This window comes from Entelurus aequoreus, linkage group LG08 (genome assembly GCF_033978785.1).
Source record: "Entelurus aequoreus isolate RoL-2023_Sb linkage group LG08, RoL_Eaeq_v1.1, whole genome shotgun sequence".
NCBI lineage: Eukaryota > Metazoa > Chordata > Actinopteri > Syngnathiformes > Syngnathidae > Entelurus > Entelurus aequoreus.
The window spans coordinates 62,528,442-62,533,441 of NC_084738.1; the positions used below are offsets into that span (position 1 = coordinate 62,528,442).

Here is a 5,000-nt window from a genome sequence, read left to right on the forward strand (position 1 = left end):
CACGATAACTTAAAAATAAAGACAACGTCAGATTGTTTTCTTTGTTTTAAAATAGAACAAGCACATTCTGAAAATGTACAAATCATAATGTGACACGATTTGTGGCCCGTATCATGTTTTGTTATGTTCTGTTAGTTTTGGACTCCCTGAGTTCCTGTTTGTGCACCTATGGGTTTGTTTTAGTTTCCATGGGGATTAATTGGGTTCACCTGCCTCTGGTTAGTGGTCGGCACGCTCAGCTGATTTCAACCACTAATCAGAGAGCTATTTATTCACCTTGCGGACACGCTCAGTCTGGCTTCATCATTTGCTACATGCAACAGTTACGTTGGGTAAATTCCTTGTCTCCTACGCTTCTTGATTCCTACGCCTTAGCTTCCCATGCGATCAACACGCTTTCCTTTTGCTTGTTGTCTGTTTGTGGTACGTGTTCGATTTTTGAGGAGTAAATCATGTTCCTACCTGCACGCCTTGTCCAGAGTGGTCCGTCTGCATCCCGGGAGAACGAACCCCGCAGTAAGCTGTGACCCCCCCAACCGCCGTGACATAATGTTGTTTTTTTACACTTACATGTTGCGGTCAATAGTATTCTATCTTTATTTCTCGTTATTTATACTTTCTGAATAAATTATTTGACGATGTTCATCAGTCAACTCATTGGTGTTCATTTTCAGTCAGTCAAGATGAATAAAGAATATCAAAATCTAATTGCAGAATGTTATTTATGTAGTTTGCTTATTTTCCTTGACTGGTGCACTAACAGCTAGACCGCACCCGAACTCCGGAACGCTCTCCCCGACCATCTTAGAGCACCACAGTCGGTCGACCGTTTTAAGAAGGGACTAAAAACCCACCTTTTTAGCACAGCTTTTATCTAATTCCTCTGCCTTCTTGTTTTAAATACACCTGCTTTCCTATCTGTTTTATCCAGTGCGTTCATGCTTTTATTTCTATTTGTTTATCTATGTTTCTGTTTTAGCTAGTGTTTATCTAGTGTTTTTCATGTTTTTAATTCTATTTTAATTTTCTGTTATATATTCTAACTTTCTATTTTTATTTTATTTTATTTGATTATTTTTTGTATTTTTTATTTTTATTTCTATTTTTAACTATGTTTCTGTTTTATCTAGTGTTTATCTAGTGTTTTTTCATGTTTTTAATTCGATTTAATTTTCTATTATATATTCTATCTTTCTATTTTTATTTTATTTTATTTCATTATTTTTTGTATTTTTTATTTGTATTTCTATTTGTATCTATGTTTCTGTTTTATCTAGTGTTTATTTAGTGATTTTTATGTTTTTATTTTATTTTCATTTTCTATTATATATTCTAACTTTCTATTTTTATTTTATTTTATTTTATTATTTTTTTGTGTTTTTTTTATATATATACTTTGTAGCACTTTGAGATTTTAACAAATGTAAAGTGTGTTACAAATGTAATTCATTATTATTATTATTATTATAAACATCATGTGGTTTATTTTTATTTTTTTACATACAGTATGTAGCATAATCTACAAAGATACCAATAATTGCTATTGCGACATCTAGTGGACACATTTAGAACAGCAGTTTCTTTCATTCAAAAATTTTAGCTCATTTTTATACTTAAAAAGTCATCCCGCGGACCGGATAAAACCTTTTTGCGGGCCTGATCCAGCCCGTGGGCCATACATTTGATATCCCTAATATACAGTAAGACACTAAAACAATTGCGATTCTTAATCGATTAAAAAAATATATATTTTTTTGTTTTTTGTTTTTTAATCTGTCCTCTCGAGGGTGTCAAACTCATTATAGATGCGGGGCCACATGGAGAAAAATATACTCCCAAATGGGCGGGACTGGTAAAATCACGGCACGATAACTTCAAAATAAAGACAACTTCAGATTGTTTTCTTTGTTTAAAAATAGAACAAACACATTCTGAAAATGTACAAATCATAATGTTGTTTTTTTACACTTACACATTGCGGTTAATTAGTATTTTATCTTTACTTTTCGTTATTTTAAAGGGCTTTATAAATAAAGTTGGTATGGTATGGTATGGTATATTTATATTTCTGTATAAATGATGTGATAATGTTCATCAGTCAACTCATTGGTGTTCATTTTCAATCTATCAAGATAAAAAATAATATAGCAAAATCAAATTACAGGATGTTATTTATGTAGTCTGCTCATTTTCCTCGACTGGTGCACTAATATGTGGTTTATTATTATTTTTTACATATGTAGCATCATCTACAAAGATACAAATAATTGCTATTGCGACATCTAGTGGACACATATAGAACAGCATATTTTTCCATTCAAAAATGTCGGCTCATTTTTATACTTAGTAAACTCATCCCGCGGGCCGTACGTTTGACACCCCTGATTTATGCCATAACCGAGTTCAAAATTAACTCCCCAAAGTCCTCTGAAGACAATACCACTCTTCCAATTCATATTCACATCTTTTTCTAATATTTCTAATTGTGTTCTTTTATAGACACCGACCTGATTCCGACAAATTCACATACAATTTAAACCAGACCTGGGCAAAATACGCCCCATTAAGATTTTCAATCCGGCCCGCCGGACATTATACATCATTTTTTTAGACCTTCGACATCAAAACTGTCGCCGCCATTATGACATGCAGTGCTGTTTTTAAATGACCGTAAAGTCTTGAACTATATAAAGTATTTCAATGGTTGAAATCTGCGCTTTTGGGTGTTATAGGAGTTATTACGGTAATCTACGTCACAGCAGCTCAGACCAGGAACAAAGCAGAGTGGGCGGGGTTTGTTGTCAGAGCAACCAGCCCGAAACGCGTGTGTCAGGAACAGATGTGGAAGCACATTTTTACTACAAAGTTCTGCATACGAGTATTAATATATAAAATTGTAGGTGTTTATTACACTTAGCATTCATATTTTTGCTGTTTGTTACATTTTTCTTGTGTTTTGCTTGATTGTAAAAGATGTCCATCGAGGAGCTGGTCTGAGAATGTTCATACGTTGTTAATATTCAGTGTTTTATTGTTCATAGTTAATATTGTAAATCCCACTTAAAGAGGAGCGATGTTCATATGTTGTTAATATTCAGTGTTTTATTGTTCATAGTTTATACTATAAATCCCACGTAAAAGAGGAGTGACGTTCATATGTTGTTAATATTCAGTGTTTTATTGTTCATAGTTTATACTATAAATCCCACATAAAAGAGGAGCGACGTTCATATGTTGTTAATATTCAGTGTTTTATTGTTCATAGTTTATACTATAAATCCCACGTAAAAGAGGAGCGACGTTCATATGTTGTTTATATTCAGTGTTTTATTGTTCATAGTTAATATTATAAATCCCACTTAAAGAGGAGCGACGTTCATATGTTGTTTGTATTCAGTGTTTTATTGTTCATAGTTAATATTGTAAATCCCACTTAAAGAGGAGCGATGTTCATATGTTGTTAATATTCAGTGTTTTATTGTTCATAGTTTATACTATAAATCCCACATAAAAGAGGAGTGACGTTCATATGTTGTTAATATTCAGTGTTTTATTGTTCATAGTTTATACTATAAATCCCACGTAAAAGAGGAGCGACGTTCATATGTTGTTTATATTCAGTGTTTTATTGTTCATAGTTAATATTATAAATCCCACTTAAAGAGGAGCGACGTTCATATGTTGTTTGTATTCAGTGTTTTATTGTTCATAGTTAATATTGTAAATCCCACTTAAAGAGGAGCGACGTTCATATGTTGTTAATATTCAGTGTTTTATTGTTTATAGTTAATATTGTAAATCCCACTTAAAGAGGAGCAATTTTCATATGTTGTTTATATTCAGTGTTTTATTGTTCATAGTTAATATTGTAAATTCCACTTTCTTTATTTTAATGTGCATTTTGGGTGTACCATTCAGTAAAAAAACTGTAAAATTCCATTCCTTGTCTTTGAACTGGTTTGTGACCAAAGGCAGCGGCTGTTTACGACCCGCGTCTCTTTAAAAACAGCTGTTGCCATGTAATCAGGGAAAGTTCAAATAAAAGAAGAGGCGTACAATCTTTCGTCAGAGCGTGGTGGAAGACTGTACAAACAGTACAGCCCAGACGTTTCTCCTCAATGAGCTACATTGAATTGTGTCTCTCTTTAATTCCTTGCTTCTTGTCTGTTTAATATATGTCATCAGTGTTTGAACCTGACAGTGGTCTGTCATAACGTTTTTTATCGGACATTGTGACTTTTGCTATTAGTGTTCCTGAAAAAAAAGGGACCCTAACACACATACTGTACAGCAGATTTTTTTACAGCTAAATGTGTACATATTATTTATACACAAATACACATTGGCCCCTTAGCCACATTTTTTTCTCTCAATGTGGCCCCCGAGTCAAAATATTTGCCCAGCTCTGATTTAAACGGTTCTAGGGGTGGACAAAACATGTAATCGCGATTCCTATTCATCCCGATTCTAAATCTATACACAATTTCCGATTTTTTATTTATTTTTATATAAGAATCAATTTTCTAAAAAATGTTCTCCATGAAACCAGAAGGAGATCTTCTAACCTAGAGGTTCTTACCTTTTCGAAGTCAGGGCCCAAGTTGCCCACTCAATTATTAACACTGAATTAGTAATTTTACTCTAGATTTTAACCATATTCAATGACTATATCGAACCTATTTACAGTTTACAACATTGTCAAATGATATGAAACCATGTATTAATCACAAAGATTATTATTTAATTAGTACATAAACCTAAGGCTTAGGTCAGGCTGATTATAAAAAGAGGTATTAACCAAATATACTGCATAAGAAGGGACTCATAAATAACTGACAGCAAGACATTAACACACAATTATGTATACATTTTAATTAAATAAAAATACAGCTTAAACACTTTAGTCATAATTTCTGCGCTTAAGAAACTTCTTTATGACTTTAGCTCCAGACTTTCTTGTGTGTTTGAGAATGTCATTACTGCCTTACTGTAAGTGTGTT

General features: G+C 32.8%; 1 protein-coding gene across 2 annotated transcripts in view; it reads right to left on the reverse strand.

Moving 5' to 3' along the window:
- The window catches only part of fibcd1b (fibrinogen C domain containing 1b), a 404,668-nt gene that overhangs the window by 207,077 nt on the left and 192,591 nt on the right, over positions 1-5,000 (reverse strand). The gene's annotated exons all lie outside the window — the stretch shown is intronic.